Here is a 26,343-nt window from a genome sequence, read left to right as displayed (position 1 = left end):
CAAATGACCATAACATCTTGTGTGCATCCATTGCCAAGTATCTTGGCTTTTGGGTTCTTTGACAAAGTATGGCCTCAACTGCTCTCTGCTCTTTGGCACCGTGTCAGGAGACCATGGAAAACAGAGAATCCTGTTCCACAGGCTTTCAGAAAGGAGGAGGGGGGAAAAAGGAAAAGAAAGTCAACATCGTGTATTTTTTACAGCAGTGTCTTAATTGCACAAGCAATTTGATTGATTTTGTGTGATTTTTATTTCCTGGCTACAAGGAAGAGATGTTTTGTGTGTGGGGAGTGGTGTTCATGCAGCCTCTCTGCCATTTATCCCCTTGACCTCTGCGTTACCCCAGCTGTGGCTGTGCTGACAGATGTGCATCCATGCACTCAGAGCACTGAGGTTAAAAGGAAAAGTGACTCATGCAGTATGAAACCCCCAGGAAAAAAAAAAAATCCCTGGGGATGGAGAGAGGTGTCAGATCAGCTGTTTAATTTTGGCTGCTCACTGCTGTCCCACTGGGTTAGTACTGGGCAACCACAGCTGATTTGGGGACTAGCCCCTGAGAAGCACGTGAGGTCAGGAGCTGGGGGTTGTCTGGCCATCAATGTTGGTATCCACATGTAGGCCAGGGAAGATCCTGGCTCCAGTAGAAGGGGAAGCAGAGAACTCCTCCACCTTGAGTGCCCTTATCCAATGATCTTCAATGCAACAGGCACTGGTTTGGCTTCTGCCATGGACAGGCAGCATGTCAGAGCTGAAGAAGACACAGAGATGGAAGAGGCTGAAAATTCATCAGAGAGCAGCATATGAAGTAAGTAAGAAGCAGCTCAATGGGGAACCGAGCTGCAAAGTGAGGAAGAGCTGAGAATAAATGGTGAGCAGCATCAACTGCATGAGCCATGCTGGGGCAGCCCATGCTGCAGCAGAAGCAGGAGAGCTCTGTGTGAGATGGATGGAGCAACCCTTCAGCCATGCCTACCAAAGGAGAGGCTCAAGATGGTGTGGCTGTGTGTCATGGTCCTTTTTAGGGCAGAGACATGAATTAAAGGACCTTTGGCAGCCTTCTGTCATCACTTCCACTTTTTGGCATGCTGGGCATAATCTTGTAGCTTCTGAGGCTTGTAACTGAGGTCCAGACTCAGACTTTTCCCCCTTGTGCTTTTGGTTTTGAAAACCCTGGTTTTTTGTTTGTTGTTTTTTTTTTTTTTTTTTTTGAAAGAGCCAAATTTGTAATTTAAAGATCTCAGTGTGTAAATCTGAGCTTTACTATCACCATTCTGAGGACAGGATCACCCTATGGGCCACAGCCCTGTGCTAGGGATGTCATAACTCATGCACAGAGATTCCCATGGTGAAGGCAGCAGCTTGAACCATTCCAGGGTAGGTATTTGGAGAACTTCTGATGCTGTTAATGAATTGGAAACAGAGATGCAACAACAGAGCTCTGCCATCACTTATGTCTGGTTAACATCCTTTAACTCCATTGATTTCAGTGTTCTTCCCCTTCTGAGCTGTCCTGATGTTGGGCAGTTCTCAGTTGAATTTGGGCTGTGGTATCAACACAAGAAGCCACAGATGGGCTCTGCTTGTCTGTATCAGCTGGGTATGTGGATGTTACCACCATCATAGTGGTGAGGCATTGGAACAGGCTGCCCAGGGAGGTGGTGGAGTCACCATCCCTGGAGGTGTTCAAGAAACAAGTAGATGTGACACTTCGGACATGGTCTTGTGGTCATGGAGGTGTTGGGTAGAAGGTTGGACTTGGTGATCTTAGAGATCTTTTCCAACCTTTACCATTCTGTGATTCTATGACCACACTGGACTTCTCCAAAGCTGAGCCTCTGATTCATTGCTCTGTTTGCTCCAACCCTTCCAGAACAGTTGCTTGCCTCTGTGCTTGGATCCCCTCACAGTCACGGGGCCCTCCAGCCTGGGGTGGAGGGAAATTGCATGATCGTATGGAAAATACCAATAATGTTGTGGAGTTGTGTTGCCATGGGAACGGGAGCTGAAAGCAGAAATAAAGGCCATCAGATGGTGGAAGGCTGCCTGTTGTGGAGGATGCCCAGAGTTCTGTCCTTAAACAATGACACTGCAAAAGAACAAGACAGGAAAGGCCAAGAGCTGCTCTCTGGGTTAGTCTTCCAATTCTTCTGACCTTTAACTGTAAATTGTCCCTCATGACTGTTTCATAGTAGAATGATACAATCATAGAATAGTAGGGGCTGGAAGGGACCTCTGGACATCATCAAGTCCAATCCCCTGCTAAAGCAGGTTTGCCTGGACCAGGTTGCCCAAGACTGCAATGTCCAGGCAGGTTTTGAGTCTCCAGAGAAGGAGATGCCACAACTTCTATGGACAGTCTGGCCCAGGGTTCCAGCACCCTCACAGTGAAGAAATCTCTTCTTAAGTTCAAGTGAAACCTCCTCTGTGTTCTAATTTGCTCCTGATGCCCCTTGTCCCATCACTGGCCACCACCCAGAAGAGCCCAGCCCCATCCTCTCATCCTATCTGGTGTGTCATCTTCCACTAACACACTGGACTGTGTGTTCCCCTCTTTCTCTCTTTCAGTGTCTCTGACTGAAATGCTTCACTGAGGAATGAAAGCCTCCATTCACCCTCAGGCCAGATAAATATCTTACATTCACATCCAGACGTGTGAGACCTTCTGCAGTCTGTACCCAGATGTTAGACAGAATGGCTTTTCATCTTCCACTCTTTTATTTAGGAGTGAGTAGGATTCAAAGAGGAGCTGAACACTTCTGTGGTTAGTGAGCACATCTGCAGCTATAAAAACACCAGGCCATGGAGGAGTGGGAAGGTCAAACTGCCCCACATGTGTCCTGCAGACAGATGAGCTCCCCCATGCTGATGGAGATGCTTTAAACAGCCAGGACTGGTTCCAGCACTGCTGGCAGAATGGTGCTCAGCATCAGAAAGCTGCCCTATGGAAAAAGACCTGAGGGTGCTGGTCAACAGCCAGCTGAACAGGAGCCAGCTTGTACCTAGGTGGGTAAAAAGCCCACAGCATCCTGGCCTGCAACAGCAATAGTGCAGATAGCAGGACCAACCTGTATTTGGCACTGGTGAGGCCACATCTGGAATCCTGGGTTCAGTTTTGGGCTCCTCACTCCAGGAAGGGCATTGAGGTGCTGGGGCATGGCTAGAGAAGGGCAATGAAGCTGGAGAAGGGTCTGGAGCACAAGTCCTATGAGCAGCAACTGAGGGAACTGGAGGTGTTCAGCCTCAAGGAAAGGAGGCTGAGGGGACACCTTCTGGCTCTTTGCAATTCCCTGGAAGGTTGGAGCCAGGTGGGAGTTGGTCTCTTCTCCCAAGCAAAAATTGATAGCATGGGTGGAAATGGCCTCAGGTTGTGTCAGGGGAGGTTTAGGTTGAACATTAGGAAAAATTTCTTCACTGAACGAGTGGCCAAGCCCTGGAACAGGCTGCCCAGGGAACTGGTGGAATTGCCATCCCTTGAAGTGTCCAAAATATGCAGATATGGTGCTGTAGAAGAGGTGACAGTGTTAGGCTAATGACTGGGCTCGATGATCTTGGAGGGCATTCCCAGCCTTTATGGTCTCTGATTCTGTCACTTTCAGATTCAGCCCAAACTCCCTCTATACCCAAAGTCTTTTCCCACCAGCATCTACAGCACCACCCTGTGCTGGTGTATAGATGGTCTGATGTGATCAGAACTAAACTATGGACTTGTGCAACTTTGCAGTGAGGCCATGGCAAGGTGCCAGCTCCCATAAGTTCTTTGTTGGGGCATTTCCACTTGCATAGACACAGGCCACTGCTTCAAATATTCCAAGCACAGAAAAGCCTCAGTGAGAAGTGGGCTTTGCAGTAAGCTCTGTGGTGGACACTCAGAAGTGATCGTTTCTTCAAAGCTGGTGGGAATTACATCTTCTGCTGGCTTACGACATCCACATCTGTGATGCATCACCAAAAGGCAGAGCCAAGCAGCATATCAATAGAGGAGGAGGAGGAGGAGGAGTAGGGAGCTCTGGTGAGCACAGAGGAGTGATTTGCCCAGGGCAGGGTGGGGTGATCACACCACGGCTCCCTCAGCTTTCAGCGGGAGGCCCATGACGGCGCTGAGCAAGACCTCGGCCGCTGACTCAGCCTGATGGGCCCTTATGGAGCAGGGTTATGGATGGGCTGTCAGGCCCTCCCCTGGGAGCTGCCTTTATGAAGTGGCGTCACAGCTGCTGGCCACTGGCCAGGGGAGTTTTAGAAATGCTTAAAAAAACCCTTGAAGGGAGAGTGGATTAAACATCCTGTGCTGGAGTGAGGAACAGCCCAGGCTGACAGCAAGGGCTGCTCAGGACTGGCTGAATTCCTGCTGCTTTTAACATCCTCATCATTCTTTGCACCCTTTGCGTCTGTGCTAGCTTCAGGACTTGTGTTCAGTTTTGGTTTTACGTTCTCTCTCAAGAAAGATTTCAGCCCCAGCTTCTCTGCCCTCTCCCAAGGGGTGGAGGTTCCATACAGAGTGTGTGCTGGGCTCTGCTTGTGCTGAGCAAGTGCCCAAGGGCAGTCATGCTCCCATCTGAACATCTGAATATTTACTACCTAGAAAGGTTGGACCAGGAAATCCTTGGGGTCCCTTCCAACCTGGCATTCTGTGATTCTGTGATCTGGCTCCTCTTTACTCCAGGATGCAGTCAGAGTGGTTGTGAATGACTCCATCAATTCTCCCTCTGCTTCTTTCGCAGCCTTGTCATGGAGCTACCCCAAAACCAAGGCCAGGAGAGTGTGGGGTGTATGCACTGGCTCTGAGCCCTCACTGGTGATGGCTCCATTGGGCCCTGGGGATGTGGAGCAGCCCAGCTGCAGAGCTGGACAGAGCTGGAACCAGAGGTGCCTGGCTGCAGGGAGAGGTGCTGATGCTTGTAGAATAGAATCACAGAGTTACAGAATGGTTCGGGTGGAAAATGGACCTTTGAAAGTCATCTAGTCCAACCCCCTGAAGTCAGCAACTGGAGCAGGTTGCTTCGAGGCCCACACAACCTGACCTGCAATGGTTCCAGGGATGGGGCATCTCTCACCTCTCTGGCCTACCTGGGCCAGGTTCTCACCACCCTCACTTTCAAACATTGAAATCTCCCTCTTTTAATTTAAGCCACCACCTCTTGTTTTGTCACAACAGGCCCTGCAAAATGTCCACCCCCAGCTTTCTGAGCAGCCCTTGAAGCACTGAAAGACCACCAGAAGGTCTCCCTGGAGCTTTCTGTTCTCCAGGCTGACCAAGCCTAACTCTCTCAGCCTGCCCTCACAGCAGAGGGCTTCCAGCCCTGCCAGCATTGCCGTGGCCTCCTCTGGCCCTGCTCCAACAGGCCCCTGCTTGTGCTGAGGATTCCAGGCTACCCCAGCACTGCAGGTGGGGTCTCAGCAGAGCACAGCAGAAGGGCAGAATTCCCTCCCTGTCCCTGCTGCCCACACTGCTGGGAACCAGCCCAAGACGTGTTCAGCAGGGGTGAGCATGTAAGTTAAACTGCAGGCAGCAAAATGATGAACTTTGGTGTCAATTCACTTCACCTTCCTTGAGATGGTGTCTCTAAGACCATGCAAAGAAATAGTCCTGCTATGTGTCAGCTGCTTTTTCAGCAGCAAAGCCTGTGCTGCAGGTCCTGGCCAGCCAGTGTGAGGTCAGCCACAGCAGCTAACACCGCTCCCCACTCACCTGAATGCCCACCCAGGAAGTGACTGTGCCAGTTTAAGCAAACTGATTTACAAACAGGCTCTTTAGGGCCATACAATCTGTAGGTTGCTGGAGGGAGAGAGCCAAAGAGGAGCCCATTCTTTCCTGCTCATTTGTTTCCTGGCCTCCCTGGAGAAGTGGGGACAAAGGCTGCATTTAGCAGAGTGGTGAGAGTGGTTGATACCAGCCAAACATTGCTCTGCTTGTGCCAGGGATTCACAGAGGCCATCACAGACCATCTTCCCTACACAACCAGCTTGGGCTCCTGCACTGGTAGCCTGGTTGGAGCAGGTTTCCCTTTCAGTGTAATCAGACCAATCCAAAATATTTCTGTCAGGATCAGGAGGTTAACAGTGGCATTACCCATCCTGGAGTGACTGAGACCTCGTGGATCCCACTAGGTCTGTGTTTCACCAGCAAGCTGCTGAGTCCATCACTGATCTGTGTTTGGGTGTGTTTAATGTTGTTGAGGATAAGGTGAGGATCCGTGGACAGAATTCCAGACTTTTACTATAAAAGAAGCATGGGACACATCACACAATCCCAGAATGGTGGGGTTGGAAGAGACCTCTGGACATCATCCAGTCCAATCTCACTGATAAAGCAGGGCACCCACTGCAGCTTGGCCAGGGTCACAGTAGCCAGGTGGGTTTGGAGTCTCTTCAGAGAAGGAGACTCCACAACCTCTCTGCACAGCCTGTTCCAGGGCTCCAGCACCCTCACACCAAAGAAATGTCTCCTCCTGTTGAGATGGAACCTCCTGGGTTCCAGCTTGTGCCCATTGCCCCTTGTCCTGTCCCTGGGCACCACTTTCAGGAGTCTGGCCTCATCCTTTTGCCCCCCACCCTTTATGTCTTGCTGAGCATTGATCAGATTTCCTCTGGGGCTGCTCTTCTCCAGGCTCCACAGCCCTAGGTCTCAGCCTTTCCTCGTCACAGAGAAGCTCCAGGCCCCTAACTTGTTCTGAGCACCGACATCGAGAAAAATGTTCATTATTTCACCCTTCAGTTTCAGCGGTGGAAGCTGGGAATGGATAATGCAGGGCCAGAGCAGTCCCTTTCCCTGCTCCAAAGGGGAAAGCTCCGCTTGGCCCGAGCTCGTCCTGCTCCCTCCCGGCAGCTCCGGGAATCGCAGCCCGGCAGCCGCGGGAGCATCCCGGGCCGGGCCAGCTCCGGCTGCCGCTTCCCTGCGGGCAGCAGCCCCCGGCTCAGCCCGCACAGCCCGGAGAGCCTCTTGCCCCTTCCGGAGCATGGGGTGCCCTGGCATCGCTGCTCTGCTGGGTGGTACTCACAAGGCTGCTCTGCGGCTCGCCTGGATCACAGAATCACAGGCTGGTTTGGGCTGGAAGGGATCGTAAATATCATCTATTTTCAACCCCCTGTCATGGGCAGGGACACCTCCTACTACAGCATGTTGCTGAGTTTCAGACAGCCTCACTCAGAAAGGTTCCGGGGATGGGGCATCTCCCACCTCTCTAGGCAACTTGGGCCAGGGTCTCACCATTCCTCAGTGGAAAAAAAATTCTTCCTTCTCTCCAGTTGAAATCTCCCTCTTGTAGTTTAAGCCACCACCTCTTGTTCTGTCACAACAAGCCCTGCTAAAATGCCCATCCCCAGCTTTCTGAGCAGCCCTTTAAGCACTGAAAGTTACCACCCCAAGGTTTCCCTGGTGCCTTCTCCAGGTTGCACAACCCCAACTGTCTCAGCCTGGCCTCACAGCAGAGGGCTTCCAGCCCTGCCAGCACTGCTGTGGCCTCCTCTGGCCCTGCTCCAACAGGTCCCTGTTGGTGCTGAGGACTCCAGAGCTGCCCCAGCACTGAAGGGGTCTCAGTAGAGCACAGCAGAGTGGCAGAATCCCCTCCCTGCCCCTGCTGCCCACACTGCTGGGGATCAGCCCAGGACAGGCTGGGGCTGGGTTGGCAGTGCTTGGTGCCAGCTCATATCCAGCTTTGCACCCTCAGCACCCCTAAGTCCTTCTCCACAGGGCTGCTCTTCAGCCCTTCATCCCCCAGACTGTGTTAATAGCAGGAGGTACTTCAACCCGGGTGCAGGACCTCGTATTTGTCCTTGCTGAGCTTCCTGGGGTTTGCACAGGCCTACCTCTCAAGCCCATCAAGGTCCCTTTAGGTGACATCTCTTCCCTCCAGTGTCTGAGGTCATCAACTGTAATGGGGTAAGGACAAATCACTTATTTGAAGTGCAGTGAATTAGTCAGAGGATGTGGCCTGCCTGAGGGGAAAGGGAGGATGATGGAACCAGCAGGAGGTAGGGTGGTTCCCCAGCACATGTAGTGTCCTGTCCCAGCATGGATATGTTTTCTGGTAACCCTGGCTACGGTAAGAGCTAATGGGTCCCCAGCAGAATGTAAAGCTGAGCTGTGGGGGCCCTGGGGTGAAGACTAGTGCTGGCTTTCAGTGAGATACAGCTCAGTGAGGCAGAGCTAATGAGGAGCTCAGCAAGTATTAGGAGCATTATTTAATTCTGCATCACAAAAAAAGAAGGGGTTTGTCCTCATGGGAGAGGGTTGCTTGGGTTGCCTGGGCCAGAAGCCAGGGTCTGGGATGAGAACAGCTGTAACACCTTCCTTTTTGGGAGGAAACACAGATGGAGCAGTGATATTTTAAGGATTGTGGGGTCCTGTAGAGACCTGGGGACCAGCAGAGAGCCAAGACTGTAGTGATCGTGTTAGAAACCACAGCATTGTCTTGAGATGGCTTCTGTGAAATAGAGAATCACAGAATGATTTGAGTTGGAAGAGACCTTTATAGGTGACCTAGTTCAATCTCCCACCCATCTCTAGCCAGCAGGAACATCTGACTAAAAGCTGGTTCCTCAGAGCCCCAAGCAACCTGACCTGGAATGGTTCAAGGGGTGAGGCATCTCCCACCTCTGGGCAACCTGGGCCAGGGTCTCAGTGTAAAAAAATTCTTCCTAGTATCTAGTCTAAATTTCCCTCTTTTAGTTTAAACCTCTTACCCCTGTCCAATCATTATACTTCCTGATAAAGTCCCTCCCCATCTTTCCTTTCCCCTCTCTAAGATCTGAAAGGCCACCAGGTCTTCCTGGAGCCTTCTCTTCCCCGGGCTCCCAACTCTCTCAGCCTGGCCTCACAGCAGGGGGCTTCCAGCCTTTGCATCACTGTTGTGGCCTCCTCCGGCCCTGCTCATTGCTTTATTCAAATGTGCTTAGAAAAGGGAGAGCTGAATGGTGCTTCCACCACATGCTGTCCCCTGCAGAACCAGTCATGACAGGAGGGACTCCTGCACTTAACCTGGATCATACCAGACCTGAAGTGTCTTCTGTGTCCTATCACAGGCAGAGAAAGGAGAAGCATTTGCTCTGAGCTAAGTCCAGCAAGTGCACAGGGTGAGTTTGCAGAAGGAACTGGAGCACGAGTAGATGCAGACAATGTGCCTTCCCTTTCCTGCAGCTGCCTGACTTAATACCTCTGCACGACTGCCTGTGCTCAGGCATGCACTGTTTACTTCTGCTGAGCATACAGTGCACACACTGTACTTCTTCTTCTGCCTGGGAAGGAATAAAGATCTGCTGTTCAAGGCAGCCAAGTATTTTTGAAATGGAGTTATGTGCCAGAAAGGATTGCTGGGACTACAGAATCAACAGCTCCACTGCTGCATTTTGCTGTGAAGAGGAAAGATCAGGATTCATGCTGCCAGCATTGCCCTGCTCCAACTCTGATGTGGGAATTCAGAACAGATCCTCTGCAGAAGCAGCTTGTGATTGGATTGAAGATGAGGGATCTCTGGGAAGAAAGCTGACCCGAGCACCTTCTGGCCTGGAAGGCTGCTCATGATATGATACAAAACACAGATGAAGAGATGTTGCCTGTGAGAATGTTATCTTCCTACAATGAGGAGCTGAAGGACTAAGTGCTCTGCAGGTGCAGCAGAGATATGTTGTTCCCTTTGCTTGCTTATTGCTGGCTGGCCTGGGGACTGGGCAGGAGCAAACTGTGCTCTGTCAGAGTGGAACACAACTGTGACAAAGCACAAGGATGCTGTCATCCTCCCTCTGATTTGAATTCTGAAAGCTAAGATTAGGAACTTTGTGAAATTCAACAAGGGCAAGTGTAGGGTCCTGCACTTCAGGAGGATCTCCTGCACCAGTAGGGGTGAGGGGGTGACTTGCTGGAAAGCAGCTCTGTGAAGAAGGACCTGGGACAACAAATGCCCTATGACCCAGCAATGTGTTCTCATGGCCAAGAAGGCCAATGGTCTCCTGGGGTGCAGCAAGAAGTGTGCCCAGCAGATTGAGGGAGGTTTTCCTCACCCTCTACTCAGTCCTAGGGAGGCCACATCTGCAGTTCTGGGCTCCCCAGTGCAGAAGTGCCAATTAACTACTGTAGAAAATCCAGCAAAGGTCATAAAGATGCTGCAAGGACTGGAACAGCTCTGTGAGGAGGAAAGGCTGAGAGCCCTGAGGCTGTTGAACCTGGAGAAGAGCAGTCCCAGAGGGGATCTGATCAATGCTCAGCAAGAGATAAAGGGTGAGGGGCAAGAGGATGAGGCCAGACTCTTCTTAGTGGTGCCCAGTGACAGGACAATGGCCAGCAGTCACAAACTGGAACCCAGGAGAAAGGCCATACAGAGACGCTGTGCAGTCTCCTTCTCTGAAGAGATTCCAAACCCACCTGGACACTACAATCCTCGGCAAGTTGCTGTGAGTGCCCCTGCTTTGGAAGGGGGATGGACTGAACTATCTGCATAGGTCCCTTCCAAACCCCACCGTGGTGGGATTCCAGGATTTCAGAATCTCAGCACAAAACTAACGAGTCCTCTGCACAAGCATTTTTCACCAGCTGGGTTTCCCTTCCAAAATGTCTGTAAAATACGTTGTGTGTGAAGAAGGGATGTGAGAAGCCAGCACAGGCTGGTGCAAAATGAGTAAGGATCTGGAGCTGATAGTGCTGGAGCCAGTCAGCAGTGAAACCACAGAGTCTGCCTGAGCAGCCTGGGCTGCTGCCTTTAGTACAAAAAAAAAAGAGAGGCGGTGACCCTTTCCTCATTTGTGGAATCTCTTCTGGATAAATATATCTCAGTTCCACATGGAAAAGCCACACACATAGAAGGAGCAATGCCCGGAAGATGATAGCCACCTAAACCACAGTGACTGCAAATTATCCTCTCTCTGGAGGGGAAGGTTTCATTCTGCTCTGACTTCAGCCTGGCTCACTGTTTGTTTTTTGTTTGTTTTTTTTTTACGGTCTGGCTTTTCATCCACTAATTAGCAGCCTAAATAAAACACAGGTTGAGATTTCTGTGGCTTTTCTTCATGCTTTCGTAATGTCTTTCACCCACGCTTCTTAAGTATATCTTTCCCTAAGCCTAAAAGGCCTGATGTGACCGGCTGGCCTCTCCTATTTCTGGACCTGATTTATGCTGGAGCCTGTGGAAGCATGACTCACAGAGCCTGCTTCACAGCGGCCACTCAGCCTCGCACAAAACCGCTGCTACAATCCAGGCCATGCAGGGAGGAAGGTCTGCTGAGTCCTCTTCCACACTCCCTCTTGGATTTTCTCTATCTGCAGCAAAATGAGCCTCTCCTCCTCGATCCCTCATGTTAAATGTGCTGCAAAGATAAATCTCTTGTAGGTTGCTTTCTGAGCTTCAGCTGAGGTGCTGTGGCTGCCTTTGAAGCCTTTGATTCCTTCAGCTAACAGTAAAAATTACAGTTATGTGGTGAGCACAGAGGTCAGATGGGCAACAGTCAGCAGCTGGCAGGTTGCCAGCCTCCCAGGTGCATTCCCCAGTGCTTACACCCCAGGGTGTGGTGACACTGGGAGGGGGAATGTGTCCTTCTGCCTCAGCTGAGCCTGCTGCTGGGCTTGGCTGAGCTATCTGCATCTAACTGTGGGCTCTGAGGACCTTCAATATTTTCCCCTCACATCAAACAGGGAACAAAGGGTAATTTGGGGATTGTTAGTTGACAGCCAGCTGAACATGAGCCAGTGTGTGCCCAGGTGGCCAAGAAGGTCAACAGCATCCTAGCCTGGATCAGCAATAGTGTGGCCATCAGGACCAGGGTGCAGATCATCCTCCTGTACTCAGCACTGGAGAGGCTGCACCTCAAATACTAGGTTCAGTTTTGGGCCTGTTACTCGAAGAAGGACATTGAGGGGCTGGAGCATGTCCAGAGAAGGACAATGAAGCTTGAAAAGGGTCTGAAGAACAGGGCTGATGAGGAGCAGCTGAGGGAACTGAGTTTAGCCTGGAGAAAAGGAGGCTGAGGGGAAACTTTCTCACTCTCTACAACTCCTTGGAAGGAGGTTGGAGCCAGGTGGGGGTTGGTCTCTTCTTCCAAAGAACAAGCAACAGGACAAGAGGAAATGGCCTCATGTTATGCTAGAGGAGGTTGAGGTTGGACATGAGAATTGATTTCTTCCCCAAAAGGGTTGTCAAGCCCTGAACCAGGCAGCCAAGGGCAGCCTCCTTTCCTGGAGGGCTTTCAAAGCTGTGTAGATGTAGTGCTGAGTGGCATGATTTAGTGGTGAGCTGCCAGTGCTGGGTTAATGTTTGGACTGGATGATTTTAAAGACATCTTCAATCAAAACGAAGCTATGATTCTGTGATTCATGGCTCCCGCTAGACAAGTTTACAAAAGAGCTTACTCATGTGCTGAGGAGGGGGCCAAACCTGGATTAAAAAGCTTAAAACCTGGATATGATATTCAAAATGTTTCAGCCTGGCCAGTGCCTCCTCTGCATGCAAATGATGGGACTGCAACCACTCAGTGCTGGCACGGAGCTGCTCGTCTTGAGTGCAGAATATGAGATTACCCTTTATAAAAGCTGCCTCACACCTCACAAACCCCTCCAAGGCTTAGTGAGGGCTGATCTGCATCCCTGCATCTCCAGGTTCTTCTGAGCATCCCTGGGCAATTTGAAAAACCTCATTAAAACATGGGCAGTGGCATTTTACATAAGAAAAGAGGAAGATTTGTGCCTTTCTCCCTTCCTGCAGCCAGACACCTCTAATTCTGGATGGGTGCAGTTTGCAACAAGCTCCTCAGACCATTCCTCCTTATTTCTGTGTTTGCAGGAGTCTCCATGGCCTTGTGAACGTGCAGCTGGGCACGGCTCAGAGCGCTGCCTCGACTGTACCATAATTACGTTAAACAGCCACGCGAGCCGGCGGATTCCTCCCAGGGCTCCTCTTCCCGACGCTGAATCCAGCTCTGGACTCCCAGACCTGGCACAGAGACAGCTGGAGCTACTGCTCAGCATGACAGATCTTTTCCATCTGCATGCTCAGCGTTTATCTCATGTTAGCGCTCGTCAGGCTTATCTGCAGCAGAGTTTAACTTAGTTTCATTTAGCAGCAGGACAAGGGAGGTGATTCTCACCCTCTGCTCTTGTGAACCCTATCTGGAGCACTGTGTCCTGTTCTGGGGCCTCCAACATAAGAACACCTCAAACCATTAGAGTGGGGCCAGAGGAGGCCATGAAGATGATCAGAGGATTGGAGCACCTCCCCTGTGGAGACAGGCTGAGAGAGTTGGGGCTGTTCAGCCTGGAGAAGAGAAAGCTCCAGGGAGACCTTAGAGCAGCCTTCCAGTAACTAAAGGGGGCTGCCAGAGATCTGGGGAGGGACTTTTGACAAGGGGCAATGGCTTTGAATGGGAAGAGGGGAAATTTAGACTGGCGATTAGGAGGAATTTTTTTCCAGTGAGTGTGGTGAGACACTAGAAGAGGTTGCCCAGGGAGGGCACGGATGTCCCCTCCTAGTGATGTTCAAGATGGGCCCTTGAGCTAGTGGAAGGCTAGTGGAAGGTGTCCCTACCCATGGCAGTGTGGTGGAACTAGATGATCTTTAAGGTCCCTTCCAACCTAAACCATTCTTTGATTAATTTAATTTAAATCCCATAGTTTCTTTTCTCTTGGTTGCACTTTGCTGTCCTGAAGGCATGCAATCCTGAATAGCACTGACCCAGTCTGTGCCAGTATCAGGGGGGCTCAGGACCTTACAGGACTGAGCTTCCAAACTGGTTTAAGGCAAAGAGCCTTTTCGCCATTCCAGGAAGAGCCTGTTTGGGAAACTGTCAGAGCAGAGGCTTGTTTGCAGCCACAGTTTCTGAGTTTTTTTTGAGAACAAAGCATGGTCAAGCGGACACCTCAGTGTTTCAGACACTCTGGGTTTGCTCAGCCTGAGCTTGGCCCGAGCTGGTTGTGTGACAATTTTACTCACAGTCCGAAAAGCAGATGCTGTGTGGAGGAGCAGCACAAGTGTGAGGAGCAGTGGGCTGGGAGAGCTGTGGCACTGCAGGGTGGAGATGGAGCAACCTGCTGTAGCCTTCTGCGGCTGCTGTGCACAGTGTATCATTTGAAGAGGAAATCACACCCAGGTCTGCTCACAGTGAAGTGTGTATCTCCAGCCACGTGGCCTTTTTCCTGTGCCTGGCCAATCCTGGGTCTTACTCACACCTTTTCCAGGTGATAGTCCATGTTTCTCTAATGCTCAGGGGGTCTGATTTAGGATAGTTCCCTGACAAATGCTCAGGAACTGTTCTGATTTAGGATAGTTCCCTGACAAATGCTCCGTGATTTTGCTGTCAGCTGGGCGCCAGATAGTGACTGAGTAACACCAACACTAAGCCACAAGCAGAGCCAGCCCAGGAGACAAATCTGAATCCACAGCCACCCCCTCCCTCACTTCAGAAGTCCTCTGCTTCTGCCCATCATCAACCAAAGAGTTTGCACTTGCTTTGGTGTACCCAGGCCTCAGCTGGAAAGACCCATCTGCGCACACACTAAAGGAAGACTAATGATTAGGCGATACTTCAGCAGGCACCACTTCTGTGGCACAGCACCATCTTTCTGCTCTGCCAGACAGAAAGGCTCTGGTCAGGCTTTTGGTTGAATCTTTGAATAGCAGAGGGAGGATGCTGGCTTGCCTTGGGTTTTGGCCTCTGTTCTTGCTCTTCTAGAACCTGAAGCTTGTGAGGAGTGGCTGAGGGAACTGGGGTTGTTCAGCCTGGAGAAAAGGAAGCTGAGAGATCTTCTGGCTCTCTACGACTCCATGAAAGGAGGCTGGAGCCAGGTGGGTGTTGGTCTCTTCTCCCAGGTAACAAGTGACAGGATTAGAGGAAATGGCCTCAGGTTGTGCCAGGAGAAGTTTAGGTTGTATGTGAGGAACAGTTTCTACTGAAAGAGTAGTTAAACCCTGGAACAGGCTGCCCAGGGTGGTGGTGGAATCACTGTCCCTGGAAGAGCTCAGAAAAATAGGCAGATGTGGTGCTGAGGGACATGGTTTAGTGGTGACTTGGTAACAGTTGGACTTGATGATCTTGGAAGTCTTTTCCAACCTTCACAATTCTGTGATTCTATGATCTGCTGTGATTATTTTTTCATTCATAAAAAACAAAGGAAAAGCAGCAGGCACACAGATAAATTTAGAATGGGTTCATGTAGGAGCTCTTTTATACACTTCTTAGCTACAGCTCCAGGGAGAAACCTGAGCTATGCTGAGGTCAGAAAGAATTCTGCTACCCAGACATGCCCCTGCCCCCTCTGTTCTGACTCAGTTGTGTTGTTTCATGGGAAATACTACACTGCATGATATAAGGACGCTCAGATAGTTTTAATATTTCCTCTGCTAAGGCCTTGGACAAAAGCCATGTAATACGAGAGACAAGGTGCATCCAAAACCACTCGTGTGCATTTGGCAGCCAAGATCTCTGCAAAAGGATTTTGACTCTACTTTAAGGAAGGTAAGGGCTTGAAACATTCACAAGATGCTTGGTTCTCCTGAGTTTAGAATCAGAGATTTTTTTTTCATAGAATCATAGAATTTTTTCAGTTGGAAAAGACCTCCAAGCCAACCATCAGCTTGGACTTTAAAACAGATCTCCATGTCATAGCTCTCCAGGTGCCAGCTGGGGTTGTGCTGAAGGGATATCAACCCGTACTGGCAGAATCAGATGATAAAAACCTACCTTCTGCCACTGATGCCTCCTCTCCTGGTGTTGTGGCACAGCAATCAGCATCTCTTCTCTTCTACCAGAAATCTCTCAGCCTCATTGCAGGGGCAGAAGCAAAGGATCACAGGATCACAGGATCACAGGATCACGGGATGTTAGGGGTTGGAAGGAACCTCTGGAGATCTTCAAGTCCAACCCCCCTGCCAGAGCAGGACCATAGAATCTAGCACAGGTCACACAGGAACACATCCAGACAAAGCTTGAAAGTCCAGAGGAGAAGACTCCACAACCTCTCTAGGGAGCCTCTTCCAGCGTTCTGTGACCCTTAAAGATGTTCTTCCTCGTGTCAAGGTGCTTTTAACCTGAGACTGGCAAGTCAGGACCAGTCTACAAGCCCAGCAACTTCATGCAAAAGAATTTCAAAGCCAACAGAGCTCAAGTAAACCCAGTGTTTTATGAGGATAACACTGCATATAGTATTGAAAAACATTAAATAGGCTCTTTGTGCTAATACTACAGCATATGGTCTGTATATAGGACTGCACATCTGGTTGGGGTTGTTCAGTTTGGAGAGGAGAAGGCTCTGAGGAGACCTTATTGTGGCCTTCCAATGTCTGAAGTGGGCTACAAGAAAGCTGCTGAGGAACTTTTTAGGGTGTGGGGTAGTGACAGGACTAGGGCAATGGATCCAAGCTAGAACAGGGGAGATTTAGATTAGACATTAGGAAGAAGTTCTTCATCGTAAGGGTGGTGAGACACTGGAATAGGCTGCCCAAGAATTTGGTGGAAGCCTCATCCCTGGATGTTTTTAAGGCCAGGCTGGACGTGGCTCTGGGCAATCTGATCTAATGGAAGGTGTCCCTGCCCATGGCAGGGGCGTTGGAACTAAATGATCCTTGAGGTCCCTTCCAACCCTGATAATTCTGTGATTCACAGGAACAAAGGCAGATCCCTGTGCTCTTGTGCCCCCTTTATAAACAGTTTTAGTCCTTTCCACTAAAACAGAGGGAAAAAAAAGAATTGTGTTTCTCCATAACACAGGAGCAAAAAGTCTGTAATAAAAATGGGTTAAAAGAAGCATCAGAATTGAGTAAGAAACCTGGCTCTGAGTCACACCATTGCCTCTGAAGATTAATGTTGTTTTCAGAGTCTCTAAAATGTGCTAATATCTTTAGTGCCGTCACAGCCTTACAGATTGCTTCTTTCCTTGACACTAATGTGATCTTTCTTAAATGTATGATGGAAACTTCACGCAACTAAATGTCACTGCACACAGGGTATGTATGTGCAGCATATGGAGCTCTGGTGGGATGTTCTGGTTACAGGGACAGCCAGACCCTTTTATTATGGTTTATAACATTAGCAGTTGCACCCTTGTGTTATTTATTTCCCTGTTTTTCCACTTTCCTTATGGATTCTGATACAGTGAGTCATCTCCCCAAACCTTGCTTTTTCAGTCACATTTTGCTAGATTTCTGTTCAGTGACTGGACTTGTGATGGTGTAGTGAGTCTGAAAAGCAAGAGGTACCTTGTTCCTGGTGTCTTGCATGGTCTGGTTGGTTTCTGACTCTGTTTAATGCTGAAAAGATTTTCTTGGCTAATTGTCACAATGATTTGGAATCATAGTCATTGAATCATAGAATGCTTTGGGTTGGAAGAGACTTTCGAAGGTCATCTAACCCAACCCCTGCTGCAGTCAGCAGGGACATCTGCAACTAGAGCAGGTTGCTCAGAGCCACAACCAACCTGACCTGGAATGGTTCCAGGGATGGGGCATCCAACACCTCTTTAGGAAAACTGGGCCACAGTCTCAACACCCTCAGTGGAGAGATTTCAGTCTAAATCTCCCTCTTTTAATTTAAACCATCACCCCTTGTCCTGTCACAACAGGGCCCGCTCAAAAGGGCCACCAGAAGGTCTCCCTTGAGCCTTGTCTTCTCCAGGTTGAAGAACCCCAGCTCTCCCAGCCTGGCCTCACAGCAGAGGGTTTTCAGCCCTCCCATCATTTTTTTATGACCTGCTTTCCAAGAACAATGAACAATAATGACAATGGTCACTCCAAGCTGGTGTGAATACTGGTTGGCACAGGGAAAAGTAAGTAAATTAGATGTTCTGTTGAGCTGGGGAAATGATCTTTTCTGTCTTTGTTTCAGCTCTGTTCATGCTCGTCGGTGAGTACATCCCCACCCCAAGGTGTGCCATGGCCCCATGAGCCACAGTGGGGCTCAGGCCACCCCTGCCAACATGTTCCTCCTCAGCCAGTCACACCCTGCTTGCATGTTCCAGGACAAGACCATCTTCTCGTTTCCCTCCTCCTCCTTATGACACTCCCAGCTGCCTAATGCCCACAGGAGATGTGGGGCTGTGGGGATACCTCAACTCCTGCTGGCTGAGCAGCAGTACTGGAGCCCCAGGAACAGGCAGCCCACAGGGAAGGCTTTCATAGCTGGGCAGGCAGAGTGTTTAGAGAGCACAAAGGTATTTTCAGGTGGCGTTTCATAGAATCATAGAGACACAGAACTGTTGAGGTTGGAAGAGACCTTTGAGACCATCAAGTCCAACTGCTTGCCTGGAGGTCACAATGCCACCACTACTGCTAAGCCACCACCTCTAACCCACATCCCTCAGACACACATCCACATGTCTTTTAAATACCTCCAGGGATGGGGACTTTCACCACCTCCCTGGGCAGCCTGTTCTGGTGCCTGAGAACCCTTTCTGGGAGGAAATACTTCCTAACCCCCAACTCAAACCTCCCCTGCACAACTTGAGGCGGTTTCCTTTCTTCCTGTCACTTGTTGTGCATGAGAAGAGCTCAACCCCACTTCGCTCCAACCTCCTTTCAGGGGGTTGCAGAGACCAGTGAGGTCTCCCCTCAGCCTCCTTTTCTCCAGGTGGAATAAGCCAGAGTTCCCTCAGCCATTCCCCAGAAAACTTGTCTTTAGGACTCCTGTTTCATTCCTCTGTAGAACCGCTTTAAACTCCGCAACACCTCACACCTCAGCGCAAGGCTCGGCCACGACCACACCCGCGCTGGGCTCCCTCAGGGGCGGTCCGGGTGCCGTGCGCTGTGCGGCGCTACTCGCGGTGCTACGGCAGGAGAGGCGGGGAGCGGGGCAGGGCTTCAAACGTGGCGGCGGCTCAATAGGAGCGGAGTCGGGGCGGGGCGCCTGGCGGTGGCGCGGCTGGAAGGGCCGGGGCGGTTCTAGAAGCGCGGCGAGCGGAGCTGCGTCCAGCCGGTGAGCCGGGCGGGGGGTCTGTGGGGAGGGCAGCGCGAGGGAGGGCAGCGCGGGCGCAGGTGAAGCTGCTGCGCAGCGTTGAGGGACGGTGGAGTGCAGCCAGGGCGAGCCCCCGCTCAGGGCTTTCAGTCCCCCCATTCCCAAAGGCTCCTAGTGCCTCCGGGGCGTGCAGACCCCTCAGTGTGTCCGCCCCTTTAGTACTTATAGTCCCTTTAGGGGTCGTAGTATTCCTCCACACCCCAGGGCTTACAGCCGCTTCAGAGCTCCTTGTGTCCTCCTCCAAGGGCTTACAGCCCCTCTGGGGCTCTCAGTGTCGTCTTCCCCCCCCCCCCCCCCCACGGGGGTCTGTGTTCTTCCTCCCTGCTGCTGGCATCTGATGGAGACTTGCAGCTTTGCTGGGGCAGGGGGGGAAGCCCCAAATGGGGTAAACATGTTAAAAGGACTATCACTGCCAAAAACGTGGAAAGGCTGATTGTCCTTTTTCTCTGCTCTTTGCGTTTGGATAAGGCTGCTCTTGGGAAGCTTACTGAGTGTCAGCTGCATTCACTGCCTCTGTGTGCGCTTGCAGCCTGCTGTAGACAGAGCAAAGCATGTCTTCAGCTTCATAAAGGTGTTAAAATCCCACCTGTTCTACCTTTGTCTCACTTTATTTTAGCTGAGATTTGTTCTCCAAAGCCCGTGCGTTCTTATTTTAGTCCGAGCACACATGTGCAGCTGAGGTGGGGTGATAAGCCAGGAGAGCCCGGATAGCCTGGGTGGGATGATAAGCCAGGAGAGCATAGATAGCCTGGGTGGTGTGATGCAGAAATCAAAGCCTTGATGGAAGAAGGTGAAAAATCCAAGATAAAAGCACTCCCTGGAGTATTATCACAGCTCAGCTGGGACCCAACAGCTTGCTGTGTCATAGTAATGCAAACCATGCTTGTAAACAGAGCAGGGATAATTTTATTTCAAGCGGCAAAGGATGCCCTTCTAACCTGGAAGCAAAGAGGAAGGAGGATGTGTAAATAAGGACTATGTTTGGAGCTGTTTGGCTTGTGGTGGTTGGTATTCCCATCCAGGGATCACCTCTATTCCTCAGGGCAGGCGTTGGAACGGGTTACTCAAAGAAGGGGTGGAGTAACCATCCCTGGAGGTGTTCAGAAAATGAGTAGACGTGGCACTGTGTGACATGCTCCAGTGGTCGTGGAGGTGCTGGGTTGAAGGTTGGTCTTGATCTTAGAGGGTTTTTTCTAACCTTAATGATCGTATGATTCTAGGCTTTCCCAGAAAAGGTTTCTGTAATAAAATGCCTCACTCCTTAATTTTACAGGTGCTCTGTGAGTGTGAAGCTGAGCTGAAAGGCCACCACAGCCATCTTTGCCAGGGTAACACTTCAGCTTCCTGGCATTAAGGACCTAGGCAATAATCCCACAGGTATGTTGTAAATGTATATAGCAACCAATATATGCCACTCATCTTTTGCAAGCAGTTGTAAATGGGCATTGCTGTGATGCTAACACAAAACTTTTGCTTCTTGCTGGTGCCAAAATTTCTTAAAAGTCTTTTTTTTTTTTTTTTTTTTTTGTGTGTGTAACTAATCATACCCTGAGAAGCAGGAGCTATGAGCTGGGAGTATGAGAATGCATTTCAAAGCAAGTAACAGCAGAGGGAGCGTGGTTTACTACTTGGTGTAAGAAGTCTTGCAGTCTAGGTTTAAGTCAGGAATCCAGTCTGTTTAGAATTTCCATGCTGTGCATGTTGGCAAACTTCCCAAACAGCAAGCTGTAAACATGGATGTTTTTCCTCTGACTAGTTCTGATTTTGGGGTATGGTTTTCTATATGTCTGAGGAATGAGAATGCAGAGTATGGTGGGGTATGCTCTAGAGTGATCTTAGAATAGAGTCAAACCCCACATCTTCAAGAAGGACAGAGGCTTGCTGGAGAGGGTAAAGCAAAGGGCTACAGAGATGGTTAGGGGGCTGGAACATCTCTCTTATGAGGAAAGATGGAGAAAATTTGGGCTGTTTAGTCTGGAAAAGAGCAGACTGCGGGGGGACCTCGTCAATGATGATCGATCTTTAAAGGGTGGGTGTCAGGAGGATAGTGCCACTCTTTTTTGCAGTGGTGCCCAGTGACAGAACAAGGGGTAACATGCGCCAGTTTGAACGTAAGAAGCTCCATCTAAACAAGAGGAGGAACTTCTTTAATTTAAGGGTGCTGGAGCACCAGAGCAGGCTGCCCAGAGAGGTTGTGGAGTTCTTCTCTGGAGACATGCAAAGCCCACTTGGACCTGTTCCTGTGTGGACTTCTCTAGGTGAACCTGCCTTGGCAGGAAATTTGGCTGGATGATCTCCAGAGGCCCTTTCCAACCTCTGCCATTCTGTGACTCTGATCTCTGAGATAATGTCAGATTTTAAAATGTTGTTATTAATTGGAACATATCACTTGACAGTACATCTTTCTTATATTAAAATCTCTGAACAGGAAGATTTTATTAATACTGTATGAGCGTATGGAAGGTTATGCTATGTATCACATTGTACTAAAATTCTGGGCTTGGCACAGTAAAATGCAGCTTGAATTCTAATGCTGAAAAAATAAGTTCCAGTGGGAAGAGAACAAGCAATATTTGCTGTGCTATCTTCACAAGCAGGGTGGGATTTGACTCTGGGCTGCTTCATATGGTTTGAGTGCAGATGCTGTAGAATAAGATGCAGGCAGATCTGCTGGGCCTTTGGCATGAATTTTGCTGCCTGCTGGAATGTGGAAGAAATATTCTTTGCTGTGGCTTTCTAAAAAAGCTATTGATAGTTTACAACTATCAAAATGATGCTAGTTTCTAGATTAGTATTCTAACAAAGGATACCAGCAGCCATTCTGCTTTAGAAGCAGCAGATGCAGTTGTGTATGTGCTGTGTCCTTGTTAAAGCGTGCAGATGAACAGCTTTTCCTCCTTTCCTTTTGGCTCTCCTTGAAAAACACCAGGCAATCATCTTGTTTTATTTGCCAGGCAATTATAATTGTTTTCAGATGCATGTTTAAACCCTTTGGCAAGAAAGGTAGTGCTGTTGGCATGAGTGGTCTGAGCAATAGATCCAACGTGTATGGGGAGGGGGGAGTTGGGAAGCAGTTACTGGATGGAGAGATGAGAACTTGTGAGGAGGCAGGGAAAGGAACAATGATTTGGTGTCTGCCTGAGGAGGACTGAGAGCTGTCTGTTTGTAGCAAGGTGACAAGCTGAATGCTGTGCTGCTGGTGGTGTGAATTGTTTTGGTTGGAAGAGACCTTTAAGATTGAGTCTAGCTATTAACCCAGTACTTCCAGGTCACCACTGAACCACGTTTCTCAGCACCACATCTACACAGCTTTTCAATCCCTCTGGGGTTAGTGACTCCACTGCTCCCCTGGACAGCCTGTTCCCAGGACTTCACAACCCTTTTGAGGAAGAAATTGTTCTTCATGTCCCACCTAAATCTCTCCTGGCACAGCTTGAGGCTGTTTCTTCTTGTCTGTTGCTTGTTCCTTGGGAGAAGAAACCAACACCCACCTGGCTCCAATCTTTCAGGCAGTTGTGGAGAGTGATAATCCTGACATGAGGTTCAAAATATGATAGTGTGGTCTGAGTAGGGGGCACTGACAGGTCTTCTAATCCAAAGCTCTTTGGCTTAGAGGACTGTCTGAATGTTGGAGCATCTGAGTTCATGTGGCTAATGAATTTTTGGCCTTGAATTACTTGTTTAAAACTCTTCAGCCAACGGTGAAGGTTTGAATTAGACAATTCTTAGGATAAAATGGTTTCCTTAGTATTTAATAATTTCAAAATGCCTTTATAGCTGCCATCATGTGTCAGACAGCTCCTGGCTCATGTGTCAGACTAATCTGCATGACTTGAAATGCTGCTACAAGCTGCTTTGTGTGGTTGCTTTTCTTTGAGGTAGTGAGAGAAGCTCTTCCTTGGCAACACTCTGAAAATCTGTTCACAATTCAGCCCATCTTTTGACTCTAAAAATATATAAGCAGGTTTTTGTTTGTACTGTTTTCCAGTTAAGTATAATCTGAGCCTTATCTACAGCAACAACTGATAGCAAGTTGCTGCCTGCTTTTGCAGCTCCACTCTTTGTGGAGGGGGAAGGGGATGAAGCCAGCTGCAGTCAGTTGAGCAGTTCTCACTGCATGCAGGAAGACAGTGTGGAAGGTACTGACATGTGGAGAAACCCCAAACAAACCTGTCTGATCCAAGAGTCCAACCTCAACTTGCTGGTGGAGGACAGACCAGTCTTCAGAGCCTGGCATGTGGGCCTCAGCTGTCTGTGCTAAGAACCTGTCTTTGGTCTGAGGTGACTCTGAAGTTGCTGCTTATTTCCCCATGATGCTTTAAATTTAGTTACATATGGAAGCAGCTCTTCTAGCAGTGATGAGATGGGTAGGATGGGATCCAGAGGGACCTGGACAAGCTAGAGATGTGGGCCTGTGTGAACTCTGAGGTTCAACAAGGTCAAGTGCAATGTTCTGCACCTAGGCTGGGGCAATCAATGGTATCAATCCGGGCTGGAGAGCAGCCCTGAGGAGGACTTGGGGGTGCTGGTGGCTAGAGAGCTGGATGTGAGCTGTCACTGTGTGTTGCCAGCCCAGAGCTTTCCAATTCCCCATGACTGGATAGGAAATTCAGAGTGGGTAAGCAACTGAATACCCTGGTAGCTGTGCAAGCAACTTGTGTAGGATAGATGCAGGCTTTCACATCTTGATTAAGAATTCTTAGAAAGCTCATTTACTAGAGAATTCAGTCTAACCTGGGGAGAAAAATTCCATCCTGGTCTATTTTGTCTAGAGCGTTTTCCTTCTGCCAGTGTTCCTGATGTCTGACAGCACTCCTTCCAGTGGGAGCAATGATTCACTGAGGTCTTACACTCCAAAGAAGTGTTTGTACAATAACCAAATGGATAGCTTTATAGCTCTGCTGGCTGGGCACAGTTAAGGGAAGGAGAGGAGTAAAGCATTAAATATGTTACTTGTGTGCAGAGAAGTTTAGCTCTACCAAGTGTTGCTGGAGCAAGTTTGACTAGATGATCTCCAGAGGTCCCTTCCAACTGGTCTGAGTCTGTAACAGCTTCTTGCTTCAGTGAGAACTGTCTCAAAGAATGGTTTCTGTTGGAAAGTATCTTTAAGATGCTTGAGTCCAACCATTCTCTAACTCATGGTTTACCACGTCCCTCAGTTCCACAGCTGTCTTTCAGACACCTCCAGAGAAGGGGATTCAACCACCTCCCTGGGGAACCTATGCCAGACTTTGAGAACCCTTTCACTGATTTTCTTCTAATGCCCAACCTAAACCTCTCCTGGTGCAATTTGAAGCTGTTCCTTTTCATCCTATCACTTCTTACTAGGGAGAAGAGGCCAACCCCCACTAGGCTCCACCCTTCAGGTAGTTGTAGTGAATCAGAAAATCTCCCCTCAGCCTCCTTTCTCCTGTACTAGTGGTGGAAGTGCTCCTCTTGGAGGTACACGTGGCAGTAGGATTCTTGTGCTAATGGCACTTCATTTAGCCTGATGAGCTAGGGCAGTTCCTTTATTGTCCTAGGCCATCTTGTAGCCCCAGCTGAGGACAAAATTATCTGCTGTGGAGGATCTTGTAGCCCAAGGTTGGGTTGAGCCCAGTGGCTCTGCTCAATCTGCTGATGAGGCATGTCACTATTCTAACTTAAATGTTTAAAATTCACCTGTCCAGCATTGATGCCTTCATCATTTGAAGACCACTGGTGAGGCCACACCTTGAATACTGGGTTGAGTTTTAGACCCCTCACTCCAAGAAGGACATTGAGATGCTGGAGCATGTCCAGAGAAGGGCAATGAAGCTGGGGAAGGGTCTGGAGAACAGGGATGGTGAGGAGCAGCTGAGGGAACTGGGGGTGTTCAGCCTGGAGAAAAGGAGACTGTGGGGAGACCTTCCAGCTCTCTACAGCTCACTGAAAGGAGGTTGGAGCCAGGTGGGGGTTGGTCTCTTCTCCCTAGCATCAGAATGAGAGGAAATAGCCTGAAATTGTGCTGGGGAGGTTTAGGTTGGAGATTAGGAACAATTTCTTTACAGAAAGAGTGGTCAGGAATTGGCACAGGCTGCCCAGGGAGGTGGTGGAGTCACCCTTCCTGCAGGTGTTCAAGAAATGTGTGGGCGTGGCACCTGGGGACATGGTTCAATGGTGATGTTGGGTTGATGGTTGGACTTGATCTTAGAGATCTTGAAGTTGGAATTTCACCAACTTCTTGAAGGATTTAAATGCCAGGCCTGCATAGATCTAGACTCTCTGGGTTGAAGATTGGGCTTAATGATCTCGGAGTTCTTATCCAAACAAAACAGTGCAACAAGTCTAAGATGCTGTTGGAAAAAAGCCAGGAATGTTTGTCCTACACAGGCTTCTCATCTTCATTTCTGTGTAACTCAGTCCTTCTGTTCTCTGACAAAACCACCCAGGCTTCATGAATATTTCCCTTGTGGTGGAGGTAGAAGGTGCTGATGTCCCCTCTGCCTCTTACCCTCTCTGTCAGCAGATGGTGGGGTGGGCATGCCTACATGTGCACACATGCTTGTGCAGCCCGAGAGCGTGGTTCCACCAGCATGCCCAGCCTCCTGTAGTTCATTATTTGTACTGCTTTTCCCAGGAACAGCTGTAGGAAGAATGTGTACAAACAACTTGAGAGGGCTGCAGCCAGGTGTCCTGCTTGTTCAAGGGAGAGCTGTTCCTCTGTTTACTGAGCTGTCTGTTTATTGACTCAAGTGAATCTGAGTAGGCTGGTGAAGCTGTTAAGGATCTGCTATAAAGACAAGCTGCTAGCTGTTGTAAGTGTTCTTCTTGGCAGATATCCTCAGCCATGGGAGAACATGGTGGGGAGGTGCAGGGTGGAAAGTGTAGGCTTGTGTTGTTTTAACTGGAAAATTCCCTTGTAATTGTTTTGCCAGGCTTTGTGTAGTGCGTCCAAAAAAATCCATGCTGTGAAACAATGACAGACTCTGCAGATGGGCAGTGGTGGCTTAATAGATCCAAATTAATGTACTTCCCAAGTGCTCCTGCCTTGCTGTGCCTCCTGCTACATCATTTATTGTGGCTTTGGGTGTTGGCAGACCTCGGTGTGGGACGATTCATTCAGCTTTGCTCAGTCCTCACGTTACCCCTGGATGAGTTCTGCACTGACTGCAACAAGCAGTTTGGGAATATGTGGTTTGCAGGGGGGGTGAAAAGCAGAAAAGGGAAAGGAGAAGGCTCCTTGTGACGCTGTGAGACGTTTTCTTGCTTACTCATGCTCTGCAGACTGTTGTGGGAAATGTTTCTGATTCCTCATGTGGTCTTTGAAAGCAGTCAGCAGAATGATTTGAAAATAATCCTCTTGCCACGTGATAGAAGTAGCTCTGTCCTCTGCTGGGTAGTCATGTCTTTAGTCAGCACTGACCTGGCACTGTGCTATCACTGAGGGTGTGTTTGGTGTCTGTG

This window comes from Indicator indicator, chromosome 18 (assembly GCF_027791375.1).
Source record: "Indicator indicator isolate 239-I01 chromosome 18, UM_Iind_1.1, whole genome shotgun sequence".
NCBI classification, from domain to species: domain Eukaryota; kingdom Metazoa; phylum Chordata; class Aves; order Piciformes; family Indicatoridae; genus Indicator; species Indicator indicator.
Note: the sequence above shows the minus strand (reverse complement) of the source record.